At 38.0% G+C, this 13,589-nt stretch overlaps 1 protein-coding gene across 6 annotated transcripts in view; it reads left to right on the top strand.

Moving 5' to 3' along the window:
- MGAT4C (MGAT4 family member C) overlaps window positions 1-13,589 on the top strand; it is a 491,168-nt gene that overhangs the window by 78,584 nt on the left and 398,995 nt on the right. The gene's annotated exons all lie outside the window — the stretch shown is intronic.

Raw genomic sequence — 13,589 nt, 5'->3', positions numbered from 1 at the left:
GGAACTTTCAAGGTCCCATCTAACCACAGCATATTCCTGCATGCCCCAGCCTCTTTTTATTCCATTGGGAATCACTGCTGCAATGACAAAATGCTATCTGAATTTGCCATACCTCCTTTATCTTGTCCTCTATGTTTTGGCTTGGTGTGCAAGCTCTAAACGAATGGGCTTTTCTTTTAGAATCTTTTAATGAATAGTAAAAAAAAGATTTGTGCATTGTACAATCCTCTGAGGCCTGTAGGCTGTCTCTAAATCCTCTGGAATCACATTGGCAATCCACATGAAAGACTTCTGAGAGTTCCCTAGTGCATACTAGACACTACAGTGGTATTAAATCAGGCTCTCTTCTCTAAGTGTCATTAAAGTCTGAAGGCTTTCTGGCATTTGAACTTTTCTTCAGATGAACTCTTATGGGAACTTCTTGACAGCTTTTACAAAAGGGAGAAATACAAACAGCTGGGATTAATATTATTAAAATCCTATACAAGGTGTCTAACCACTGGGAAGCAAGGACATGACAATTCACTCTTACACTTCCAGTCTGAAACGAAGCAGTCTGTTCTTGCTGGGACAATCAGAGCTGGAATAAGGTATTTTGCTGCCTGCAGAAAATATCAGGATTGCAACTTCAATAATCACTGGCCAGAATACATGGTGGAAAGGAATGATGGGAATTGAGAAATAACTGCATCTGGAAAACCACATGTTCTTCAGTCCTGCCCATGACTAATGATAGTAATTGTTCCTCTTAGTTTCAGAAAACTATTGCATGATGTACTATTTTTATGTTTTGTTCATTTTAAGTCAGTGTTTCCTGCCCTCATTCTAAGCAAGAATCACACGAGGACAAGGGATAGATCCAATAGCTGTTGGAAAACAAAGTGTCACAGCTGAAATTGCAAAAACAAGTGTCAACAACTATTAAAAATAGATGAGCTGAGATCCATTTTGAGGAATCTTTCACACATAACTCCCCAAGTCTCAATTTAAATATGAAATGCTTATCTTAGGTCCCACATAGACACCACTAAAATTCTACTTGAGGTCAAGAAGAGTTTCCCTCCCCCATGTGATCTCCAAAACGGTCTCCCAATGGTCTGCAATTTAATGCCACAGCACTGCACTTCCACACCATGCCCTCATGCATTAGATAAAATTTGCACTATCGTAGTCCATGCTCCTGTTTACAGTTGGCTATGTTTTATGACAGTTCTCATAATAGGTCATGGGATGCTGTTTTGAGCTTAAACTTTTTTTTATTTGCTTTTGGTTTTATCTTGTATTGTATTGTGTGTTTGTTTTATGCATTGTTTAGGCACATTGTGCCATATGTAAGCTTCCCCGATTCCCTTCTGGGAGATGGGTACAAAAATTATTGAAACACAACAAGATTAGTACTCATGCTGGCTGTTGTATTTGAAACACAACAAGATTAGTACTCATGCTGGCTGTTGTATTTGAAACACAACAAGATTAGTACTCATGCTGGCTGTTGTATTGGATCACAAGTCAGACACTTCCCAAGTGTCTAGGACTGTGTAATGTATTGGCGAATAATATGTGCATATCCCAGTAGCGTGGCCTTTTGAAGCTGACAGATGGTAATTTTGTCAATGCCGATTGTGTTTAAGTGCAGGCCAAGGTCTTTAGAAGTGAGACATTTATCATGGCATGAACTTTCTCAAGCCGCTTAATGAGATATGTCAAGTAGACTGCATGTTTACTGTCCAGTTAAAACCTCTAATGTTTGAACTGAAAAATTCTGTCACAAAGTGAAATATTTTTAAAGGAAGGCGGCTCCTGCACAAGCAAGTACTCCAGATCAGACTATGGGTTTTAGATATTCAGTTCACTGCAGCTTGCCTATACAGGCACCACACAAACAGGCTACAAGCTGCAAAGGATCCTATACAGAGCCACCAGTTCACTATAATCCTCATTCTGATCCAGAATAATTGCCTTTTAAGTTACCTTCTGGTAAACAGTGCAAGCTTCATAACAAGGCAGGCTTTTAACTTCTGAACTCTGACATTGGATTGTTGTTACCCTTATCTTGAAACCTGACTCTTTTGCTCTTCTGATAAGTGGCGTTTCTGACTCTGGGCTGTCATCTTGGCTATTGTCATTGTATTCTTGTTTCACAACCTGATCTGCTACAATAGGTTTGACTTCAATGACTTCTAGCTTTCAGACTTCAGGACTCTAACAAATGGTATTACTGACACTGGACCTTGACTTCCTCATGGTTACTGGATTTGTTTGTTCCTGTTGCTTCATTGGCTTGACTTCAAGGAATCTTGACTTCAGTTACTCAGGCTTTGGATCTCAACACTGCATCATATATCTCTGTTTATGGTTTGTCCTTCTAGTTATTCCAGCTTGACTCCCAGGGACGCCTGAATTTGGCTTTTCTGATATCAGATTCTTGACTTTGGCTGACTGTTGTTTGATCAAACTAAGCTCCTGATATCATGGCTAAGCTCATGACACTGGGCAGTACAGCTGGTTTTTATTCTTTAATTTCAACCCCGCGTTTACATTTGTATTGTGTATTCAGCTCTTTCCTGTGTTTTGTTTATACACAGGAGGAATGCAGTGGATTGTATGGCATAAATTGATAATTTTGGTGAGTTTTTGAAATCATGCTGTTTCTGGCTGGATTCATTATCAAGTCCATTGCCAAAGGTCGACTATATACTTAGCACATTGCATACAAAGATCTGGTGTTTTTCATGCTAATGGTCTTCTTAAGGGAAGGCCTGCTTTTATAAGAAGGTTTTAACTTGGTTTCTAACTTCTTTAGGAAGGGACTTCCAGAGCCACAGAGCCACCACTGAAAAGGCCCTTTCACTCATTCCTGCCAATCGCACTTGAGTCAATGGTGGGACTGAGAGTAGGTCCTCTCCTGAGGACCTCAGGGCTCATGTGGGTTCATAGGAGGAGATGTGGTCAGCTAAGTAGACTGGGCCCAAACACTACTGTTTGGGATGTCTTAGGCCCCTTCCACACTACCATATAATCCAGATTATCAAAGCATATAATCCACATTATCTGGTTTGAACTGGATTATATGAGTCTACACTGCCATATAATCCAGTTCAAAGTAGAGATCTGAATTTTATATGGCAGTGTAGAAGGGGCCATAGTTATATATTCAAGTAGTTCACTATTGTTGCAGCTTTTCAGGTTAACATTACATGGGTCCTAGAAACATATTTATTGTTGGAATTAGTATTTTGGATGCAAAAGAGAAATTTGGGAGATAGCATACCATTTTTCTATAATATTTTCTATTTTGATATCAACTTGAGAAGGTTATACTGCAGATCACTAAGATATCCCAAGAAAAAGAAAAAAGAGCAAAGCAGGAATATTGTGAACACAACACAAATAACATCAATCATAAATCTACTTGCAACATTTAGAATGTAGAGGGGTTTTCCAAAATGACTGGAACAGAGTGATATATCATGAATGAACTTTTTATATATACTGCTTGTAGTTAGTACTTGGATGGGAAGCTGCCAATGAATACCTGGTGCTGTTGGCTAATTTCAGAGGAAGAAATGGACAAAACTACTTCTGGCAAAACTACCTTGCTTAAGAAAACCCTAAGAAATTAATCAGATAGTCATAAGTTGGCAGGTGATTTGAAGCACAATAACACAGACACACTACTGGTAAGTAATGTGCTAAATTACATTTTGTCTTAATTAAAATCTCAATTGATCTCTTTGGCCCAAAGCATATTTCTTCCCCCGCTCCTCCATCCAAAGAAAGGGGTAACATTGGAGTCTTCCCTAAAAATTTCATTGGTACATACTTCTTTAATTCAATTAGGTTCCTGGAATCAGATGTTGGAGAAGACACTTTTAGTAAGTAAGTTTTAATCAGATTAGAATTTCCCAATTAAATTTAAATTTAAAATAATTAACAAATGATAGTGAAGGAATGAGAGAAAGAATTGAATTCACATGGCTGTATCCTTTTTTTAAAAAATCATTGTACCTAACCCATCTGAAGGCAATGAAGGGCAGTATTAGTCTAAAGTGAAAATCACATATTCAAAGTATAAACATGTCCATGGGCCCATCTGTGTGTCTCCCTCTCAAGTTATTAATATTGACTTTATTTTCCCCAAGCTCATCCATATGAATTATAAAATTTACATACTGCTGCAAGGAAAAAATAGGTCAAAGTCTTTGTTGTTGTGTCAGTTCCCTCAGAATGCAGGCACATAACAAGTAAAATTATACCTTTTTAATTGGATTGAGATGTTTTTGAACTTCACAAAATTCTTCAAACAAGGTTTCATTCAGAAAAAAATTACATGTAATTATGTTATTAACTTGTATTAACTATTCACTTACTTGAACAAATAAAAAACCTTACTTGAACAGGAAAAAACTAATCTTCTGGCACAATTGAACCACAACCATAAAATAAAGAGGCCAGTACAATAGCTTGAATAAACATGGTGATTTATTCATCTATTTTATTTATTTATTTCCTTTCTCCCAAGCCTCAGAACTACACAATCCTCCCAGTCTAGTCCCCAGGAATATCCCCCTTCACTAACCCTCAAGTCCCCAAGCCCAAATAGGTAATTAAAGAAACCCACCCTTCACACCTTCTTCTGGAAGGGACTGCCTGAAGAAGAATAATGGATGCACGGTGTTGGCTTTGCTATCAGAAATAACCTGGTGAAGCACCTGACCGAAGTACACATTGGCATTAATGAATGACTCTCAATCCTCCAAATTAACCTTGCCAAAAACCAACAGGCAACCATCATAAGTGCCTATGCACTGGAAGCTGATGAAGACATCAAAGAAACATTTTACTGTCAGCTGGACACTGCTCTATTGGAGATATCTAAGGAGGACAAAATAATCCTCCTCAGAGGGGATGCCAAGTTGCACACCAATTCCAATTCTCCCTCCTTTATCTGCCAATGAGTACCTAATTTTTAGTATAACACCCCTGTGTCAAATTTACTGAGTCCTTCACCAACAATATAACTTTAGTTTAAAAAAAACACATTTTTGCTGTTAAAAGGATGGTGTTAAAACTCAGATTGATGTTATCCTTTTAAAATTTTCCAACTACCATAGCCATTGACCATGCAGAATGGGACTTTTCCTATTCCTGTGGAGATATCTCACAGACACACATAAGAATAAATGTAGACTCAATGTATATAAGGTAATAAAATAGACTATTTTCAACTATTAGGATAGATTATAATAGCCCAGTATAGAATAAAACAGAATTCTGTACATTGGAAAAATTGGCCAGGTTCTCATAGTAAGGATACCCAGCCTCATTTTAAAAATGAGAAAAAGAAGATCCCTCCACCGCTCCAGATAAAAAAAAGTATTTATTTATTCTAATGTGAAATCAAAATATACCCTCTGTATGGCTTAAAACCTTATTCTACCCTCTTGGACAGCAGAGAAGTAAACTAGGCATTGCTCTCTATAGCCTTTTAGTTATTTGACTACATCTGTTCTGATTGTTGGTTGACTGGCTCCATTTTGTGTGTGTTGTGAGGAAGTCAACAGATTTTAATGAGAGCTGGAAAATACAAGAATTGTACATATAATTCTCAGAGGAGGAGGCGTTAACTATATCTTGCACAACTCACTTCACACATTTTAAAATATTCTGCTATTAAGGCCCTCACTGCCTGAACCAGAGGTTCTTTCATACTACACAATTATAGTGTTATGATAAGACATTTATCATAGTTATTTAGCCACTTTATCTGCCATAGTTCCCTCCCTGAAATTCTGAGATTTTCAGATGAAGGGAAATTTTGAATTCTCAACAATTTCTGATGCTTTACCTAACTATTCATGGGTGGGAATCACAGAGATTGCTTGCCCACTTCAGACAGTTGTATATCTTGAGTTGCCAACATAATTCCCAGCAAATGATGAAATTCAGAAATTGCACAACTTGAAAATTTTACTTCATGGAGAAGATATGAAGACTGGCATATTTGGGTGCACTGATTTACGGGGTTTTTAAATTTAAAGTTTAAAGAATCAGTTGTTGTCATCAAAATAGATGGGAGAAAAAGCAATGGCAAAAAAATCACAAAAATATATAAATGTTAAATGTTTAATATAATTAGTTGTACAGCAAAGAGTTATATAGTAGGGCTGGGCAACCACGGAAAAATTTGTTTCTAAACTCGATTCGTTTTTTGGGGTTTTTTGCGTTTCGATATTTAAAAGAATTCCGAAATTTTTCTTTAAAAAATTTCGATATTTACAAAATTTCGTTAAATTACGAAACAATACGAAACGAATACGAAACGAATACGAATCGATTCGTTAATGGCGGACGCGACTGCGCAATACACTAAAAAACCTCCATATGGGACAGGGGGAACTTTTGAAGCTTCCCTCTCCCTCTGTTGTTGACTGTTGGTGTGATATTTATAAATTTTTTTCACTGATTAAACAAACAACAGCTATAAAACTTGCCCCAGACATGCGGAAATAATAACGAAACGATTTCGAAACGATTTCGAAATGAATACAAAACGAATACGAAACGAATACAAAGCAATTACGAAACGAATTGAAAAATTCGTTTCGTTTTTAAGATGCTCCTGAATGGTTCAATATCGCTTCGTTATAAAAAAAAATAACGAATTTTTAACGAATTACGAAATTACGAAACGAAACCGCCCAGCCCTATTATATAGCACAGCAATACTTTATATTAAGATCAATTTTCTGGTTATTCTTCTCTTTGAAAGAAGAAGAAATTAACTTTAACAGGGCAAGTCTATGGAGAAACCCAAATTCATAAAGAATTTGAGGGCTGTCTGAAGTGTTGTTTTTTCCTCTGGCACAGATGTACATCTTTAATTAGTGATTTTTTTAAAAAAACCCGAGTTGAATGTATTTATTTGTTGAATATATAATTACATATCTTTTACGATAGCTTTTTCTTAAATTGTGAAAATATTGAAGTGGCTGTGTTGATAATTGGGCAATATGTCCAAAGTATTTCTAAGCAGGTGGTTGGCAATTGGTCTCCAAATGGTCAGTAATTTAGAGGACAGATTTATCATCTGTTCCCTGCAAGATTTATGAATGTGATCTGTTCCAGCTTGCTTTGCAAGACCATCCCAACACATTTTTCTACCTGAGGCAAAGCAATAAATTTACCATCACACTACTAACACCCTGAAAATCCTAACATGAATAGAAAACAAACCCAGTCAATATATTTTGGCACATAGGGGAATAAATACCCAGGCTCCTCTCCCCATCCTAAATGAGTAAAACTGTAGCAAGATACTGCATCCAGAGACATACATTAAATTGTATGACCCCTGTGTGGTCGATCAGCATATCTTATTATCAATTCTCCTCAGAGATATATGTTAGCAATATGAAAACCTCAAAGCATGTAGCAAACTTACTTTGTATACATTTAACATCCTTTACAAAGGATATAAAATATGTGTCCAGAAATGCATAGAATAGGTATTTAAACCCAGACAGAGTTGCAATTTTGACAGATTATCTATATGTCTGCTATATATACTTCCTCTATCCAAGGGTGAGAATGATGCAGCATTCTTCATGATATCAACATTTCATTCTCATTAGCCCAGTCAGCATAGCCAATTATGAAGAATCCTGGGATTTGTGATCTGGCAACATCTGATGGGCAATATTATTACCAAATATGTTCTAGCTTCTGCTTTGTTGTGGAAGAGAAGTAACCATAAATGTATGGCAACAAATCTATAGTCCACCCTTCACATTTACTCAAGTTAGGGACAAAGGATCCTCACAAAACTGAAGAACTGTGAATAACAAAAATGTATTTTCTCCTTTGTGGTGTCTGGTGAAAAAAGCACATATGATAGTTGATGCACCTTGCAGCAATTAGTGGAAACCTCTGGAAAGCTGTAAAGGCTTATGGCTACGGCCTCGCCCTCCTTCCCCAGAAGGTATGCTGTCAGAGGAAAAGACACAAAGCATCTTGGGTGTCTGGCATTGGCCTCATTCTTTGCCACCTCGGCAGTCGGCTTCACGGCATTCACTACAGCCTCCTCTCTTGGAGCAGGCTTTACAATTGCCACCACCTTCCTCAGCACCACCCCAAACTCCTCTATGAGAGCAGTTGGCACAGGTGCAATGAGGACTTCTGGCATCGCCTGGAAGGGGAGGCAGGGCTTCCCTCTCTCCCCTGGAGTTGACACTGCAGCCCACATGGCAGGCTTCAGCCTTGTTAGCTATGCCTACTCGGGCAGAAGAGCTGGTGTTTAGCCTCTCTGTCACGGGGCCGAGCATTGAACAGCTGCTGCTCCTCCTGGCTGCACCTTTGCAACGCAACTTGTATCGGTCCCCCAGGTCGCCCTCCTGGCATTCTTCAGCATCTAGAAGCAGTTGACATTCCAGGTCGAGGAGCAGCTCACCAGTTCAGGAGTCTTGGTCATCTTGTGGCCAGAGCCCAGGACTGTATGGCCATTATGACTCCCCACCTCAACACCATTGCTATTGAGACTATCCCTCCAGCTGGGAATATTGCATTTAAATCACCCTGACAGATGGCCATCCAGCCTCTGTTTAAAAGCTTCCAAAGAAGAAGCCTCCACCACACTCCGGGGCAGAGAGTTCCACTGCTGAACGGTTCTCACAGTCAGGAAGTTCTTCCTCATGCTCAGATGGAATCTCCTTTCTTGTAGTTTAAAGCCATTGTTCCGCATCCTAGTCTCCAGGGAAGCAGAAAGCAAGCTTGCTCCCTCCTCCCTGTGGCTTCCTCTCACATATTTATACATGGCTATCATATCTCCCCTCAGCCTTCTCTTCCTCAGGCTAAACATGCCCAGCTCCTTTAGCTGCTCCTCATAGGGCTTGTTCTCCAGACCCTTGATCATTTTAGTCGCCCTCCTCTGGACACATTCCAGCTTGTCAATATCTCTCTTCAATTGTGGTGCACAGAATTGGACACAATATTCCAGGTGTGGTCTAACCAAAGCAGAATAAAGGGGTAGCATTACTTCCCTAGATCTAGACACTATGCTCCTATTGATGCAGGCCAAAATCCCATTGGCTTTTTTTGCCACCACATCCCATTGTTGGCTCATGGTTAACTTGTTGTCCACAGGGACTCCAAAATCTTTTTCACACATACTGCTCTCGAGCCAGGCATTGACCCCCATTCGGTATCTTTGCATTTTGTTTTTCCTGCCTAAGTGGAGTATCTTGCATTTGTCCCCATTGAACTTCATTTTGTTAGTCTTGGCCCATCTCTGTAATCTGTCAAGATCGTTTTGAATCCTGCTCCTGTCCTCTGGAGTATTGGCTATCCCTCCCAATTTGGTGTTGTCTGCAAACTTGATGATCATGCCTTCTAGCCCTTCATCTAAGTCATTAATAAAGATGTTGAACAGGACCGGGCCCAGGACAGAACCCTGTGGCACTCCACTCGTCACTTATTTCCAGGATGAAGAGGAAGCATTGGTGAGCACCTCCTTTTTATACTGTTTAGAAGCACACACAGATTCATCCATAATCCCCTCTTCCACCATCTTCCACACATACATATAGTGTACAGAAAAACACTCAAGTTCATTTCCCCCTTTCACTTTCTGTGAAAAAATAGGCAGGAAGAGGAGCTACTGAATGACCCACAACCACTGTCAAGGGACAAAGGATGACATTTTGAGAAAGGTCCTCATGTAATACGTTGAACAAGAGAGTTCTTGGTCCTATGAGCTAAAGACAATGTGCATCGATAGATAAATTCATGGTGAGGGTGGCTGAGGTACAAAATGCTTCAGACTTCAGGAAATTATTCTGTAAAAATGTATGTACAGCGATTGTTCCAACACATCCAAGTAGCATATAATCATCATTGCGCCTACATTTTTTTTAAAAAAAAAATATCACTGTTTCTCCCAATTCAGTTAAATAGATATCTTTACAGACATGTGCTAAGAAGCAAAACCTCCAAGGGGTACTAAAAAAGATATAAATTTCATAAAATAGTAAAATGCCCAAGGTGTTTCTGTGATGACCTTCTTTAGGTTTTAAAATAAAATCAGTTCTCCAAGTAAGGCAGGATCTCTATAGTTTATTACCAGCAAGACTGTTTTCTTCTAGCTCTGAAGAAGATATTCATGACAGAGTTGGGTATTTTACTATTTTATAAAGACATTTTACTATTTTATAAAACATCTCAGATTATATGAAGCTCTCATGAGTAGGTACCTTGAAGATGAATATATTTTTTTCTTACTGATCATACATGTAAAAAAAAGTTAAACTTTTTGTTTAAAAAAATATGTTGGTGGCAAGATACTGCACCCACTATAATGTCAAGTATATTGAAGAAGGATTTCCTCATTGTGGATTCCAATTTGGCAAAATAAATAAATTTGGGAGGACAATCAGAAGGGGTTGGCAAGCTATGAGGCAGAAAATCAATAAGCTTTTTTTTTTTAAATCATTTTTGTTGTTTATATGTCAGCCTAAAATTCCATAGAATATCTCAAAGGCTCAAGTTAAAGTGCTGTTAAGTACACAGATGATGACAGAAGTTGAAACATTCACAAAAAGCAGTTTAGTTGACAGTTTTCAAACACAGTGGCTGCAATGGCTGGAAGAGGTCAGCAAGTTGGCAGGTTAACAAGGAGAGCAGAGCGCCAAGGAAATAGTCTAGTCCAACCAAAACTTCCATCTGTGTTGGTAGATGTATACAAATACATACACACCATTTTAAGGGAATCATGCCTCATTCTGGTGCTAGAAACACAATATGTGTTTGTATTGTTGTATTTCAGCTAGGGCCACGGAAAAGGTCTGTGCCTAATGAGCTTTCACTAAACTAGATCAGCCAGGACAGAGAACAAGCACACGGGTTGAAGACAAAGCTACAGAGGTTTATTCAGTTTGGCCAACAAGGATGCAAGTACAATGGAACCTATGTGTCCCAACTTAGGGGCATTTTGAATTAAGAGCCTGGGATTTGCTTTGATGTAAGAGCAGCATTTTTAGTTAAGAGCTACCACCAGAGAGAATGTCAGTGCCAGAGGGACTGCTAGCACCAGATTACAGTGCTTTAGGACCTCAAGGGAGCAGCCTCCATGCCTCGTACCTTGTGCTCTTGTCCACTTTAGGAGATTGATATCCACTATGTTCTTGTCCACTTTGAGGAACTTTGGGTTAGTTGATTTTGTGTGGTTTTTATTTCTGGTATGTTTGGCTTTGTGAAGAGAGTGAGAGAGGGAGCAAGAGAGGCTGAAATGAGTACAATATAGGGTATGCTTCTGTCTCCTCACTTTGCGCTTTATGTTTTCTTGCGGCAACTTTGTGCTTCTACTATTGTGCCACTACTTTGTGTTAGTACCATTTTAAAGTTGATCTTAATAATATTATTGCTATGGAGAAACTATAGGTGTAAGTTAACTAATCAGATGTAATGTTAATAATAATAACTATAAATCATATATAAGTTTAAATAATGAAGAGAAACAATGAACATGAAATTTAGTAATTTTCTTGTGCAACCAATATGAGTGAAATGGGAGGGAAAAGTATTGGCCTTTCTTCCCCATGCAAATTAAAAATGCAGTACAGCTAGAATGTATGCATTTTGTAAATTAAAATTTGGTTGTCGGTTTGTCTGGGTTTTTTTGAAGACTTAATAAATACAAAATGTTTTGTAAATTAACCAAATTTTCATAATAAAAATAAATCCTTCCCTTGTGGATATTAAAGTCCTTGGTGCGTACCATGCTTGCCAAGCTGCTACGTACTGGGAAGATTAGAGTACAAAACCCTAAACCCTGAAATGGATCCTTGCTGTTGGAAGGATCTACCAGGAAATAAACATGTGACTATTAAATGTGATTGAAAATAATCCAGACATTTTACTGAAATAAAACCAAAGAAAGAAGAAAGCAAAAAGGCAAATCCATCAGCAATCTATCATAATAATCCAGGTGTGACCTAAAATCTGCACAAGTAGATGGACAGTCTTGACAGTCAAGATCCTTCAGATGTTCAAAAGAGGAAAATTACATGCCCTTTTTGTTGCCCCAGTAAAATGATGCAGGGAGAAATGGCCATTCAGCAACACTCTGATGTTCATAGCAATCAAAATATAAAAAGATACAAACAAGTAGTATTGAAAGCTGCATTTTAATGGCTTTCTTACAACCAAATGTATTAAATTATTTTCAGGCAAAAATAATATTAATGAAGTTTTAGATCCCTAGTTGTAAATTCACTATACAAAAATTTATTCAGTGGAATTAACCCACAGGATTTAGATTACTGATCACTTAACACTACATCTAGATATTACTGTCTATGGAATTAACAATAGGGTATTGTTGATGATATGCCTAAAGTCTGTGACATGTAAGAATAAAAACTAATTTTGTTTGGTTTGACAGTCTTAATTATTCTAATAACTTATCAATTTGAGAAGAAAAGTACCTCACCAAAACAACTTGCCACAAGCTTATAGGGTATTTTTGTTGCATTGAGTTTACACAAAGTAGAATACGCAGTTTATAATACAATTGCTAAAAAGCACATTTTAGCTAATGAAAGAACTATGCCAATTAGGGTAAATGTTGAAACAAATACATATATAAAATACATTAAAATACACACAATCTTTCATGTGGTGAAAAATCAAAGTCTTATAACATGATATGAAACAAGGAACAGAAGAATCTACAGGTAGGCTTGGAGAAAAACAATAAAATATAGGTGGAGGGATTCCCACATCCCTAGCCTGAATGCATTTGGCATTATATAAACATCAAATTCTATGAGGCTAAAAGCTATAAAGTTCACAATGAAATTATTGCTATTTTATGCAACTGTAAAAGTAGGCTTTGTTCCTACTTCCTGAAAGAGCTCTAATTTTCTATGATTATTTAGATTAGATGCATTCTCAACTAAGTACCTGAATAAGTGAGCTCTAAAAGGTTCCATAATGTAGTATTAGGACAAACAACCGTTATTGAGCAAGGAAAGTTCCTTGCAACTTTCATTCCTGCATGTTTTACCTGAAACTGATGTTTATTTTTTTATTGCACAGGTGGAGAAGATAGCGGTTCTAACTACTATTCAATAGTTGGTTATTATTGTATCCCATTTTAGGCTTTGCACATCTTATTTCCAAAAGTTTTATAATGGTGCTAGATTGTTCTAAAGAGAGCTTCTTCCATTAGTCCATAGGAAGCTTAGTGAGGTGATTTCTTCACATTGAACACAGAAGGTTCTCGAAACAGTGTAGAAGGATTTGAAATGGAAAATGGCCACTTTACCTTCAGTGAAGCAGGCATGTAGCCGGGGGGGGGGGGGGTGACGTGCTTCAGGCCCCCCTGAAATTCTCAGTGTGGTCCGCGAGAAGGCGTTACTGGTACATTATATAAACTGTCATGTTTATTCATATCATGATCTGATCACCCTGCTCAATATATCCCATATGCACGGGGGTATTGGGATAATGATACAAAAGGTTTGCTAGGAGATCCTCAGCCCCCCCCCCCCCCCCCGAATCAAAATCCTGGCTACGAGCCTGCAGGGAAGCCT

The sequence above is a fragment of the Anolis sagrei genome, chromosome 5 (genome assembly GCF_037176765.1).
Source record: "Anolis sagrei isolate rAnoSag1 chromosome 5, rAnoSag1.mat, whole genome shotgun sequence".
Taxonomy (NCBI): Eukaryota; Metazoa; Chordata; class Lepidosauria; order Squamata; family Dactyloidae; genus Anolis; species Anolis sagrei.
The sequence above is the reverse complement of the archived record's forward strand: the minus strand, read 5'-3'. Positions and strand labels throughout refer to the sequence as shown.